This window comes from Lucilia cuprina, chromosome 5 (assembly GCF_022045245.1).
Source record: "Lucilia cuprina isolate Lc7/37 chromosome 5, ASM2204524v1, whole genome shotgun sequence".
Classification (NCBI taxonomy): Eukaryota; Metazoa; Arthropoda; class Insecta; order Diptera; family Calliphoridae; genus Lucilia; species Lucilia cuprina.
Genome location: NC_060953.1, coordinates 7,124,302 through 7,125,430, shown reverse-complemented (window position 1 = coordinate 7,125,430; position 1,129 = coordinate 7,124,302).

Here is a 1,129-nt window from a genome sequence, read left to right as displayed (position 1 = left end):
GACTATAGACTAGACTATAGACTAGACTATAGACTAGACTATAGACTAGACTATAGACTAGACTATAGACTAGACTATAGACTAGACTATAGACTAGACTATAGGCTTTAGACTGGAGTTCAGACTAGAATATAGTCTAAAGTCTTTTGACTAGAATTTATACTAGACTTTAGACTAGACTTATGACTAGACTTTAAACTAAACTTTAGACTCGACTTTAAACTAGACTCTGTACTACACTTTAGACTAGACTAGACATATGACTAGACTAGACATAAGACTGGACTTTAGACTAGACATTAGACTGGACATTTTTCTAAAATGTTAAAAAAATTATAATCTTAAACTAATTTGTAATTGTTTTATTTATAAATAAGTTGAATAAGCAATTTTGCAATTATAAATGAAACATTTAAATATTATCTAATATTTTTTATGTGAAATACAAATGGCGTTTGTTAGTAATTTGCATAAAATTTTTATAGTAATTTTTCTTTCAAAATGTGCTTACAATTTGTTTACTACGCACGTTTTAATCTCGGGATATTTTTCTACTTAATTAAACAGAAAAAATTAATAATTTATTCAAAGTGTAAACAAATTTATTGTTAAAATACAGCAATTACAGTGAAATAAAATCGAATGCAATGAAAAAAAAACAAAAAGAAATTGTTTAAATTAATTGTTTGTAAATACATATAATGTGAATACATTATAAGATGCCAGTTAAGATAAGAGCGATGTGGTAGCAATTTTATATTAAAGTCCAAAGTTTTAATTTGATATGAAACAGTTGTCTTTATAATAATTAATGCGAAATTGTCAATAACTTTGTAATGAGTTACTAACAAACTAAAGTCGGACTTTAAGCTGATCTACCCTAAAAGCAGATTGATTAATGTTCAAAAATTTTCAACAACAGAAGTTAAAATTGGAATTTAAATTGCTAAAATTTAACTTGAAAAGGTTTATGAAAAAGCTTAAAATAAGAGCTTGAAAATGATCTCTGATAATCGATTGAAACTCATGATCTATAGATAGATAGATAGATAGATAGATAGATAGATAGATAGATAGATAGATAGATAGATAGATAGATAGATAGATAGATAGATAGATAGATAGATAG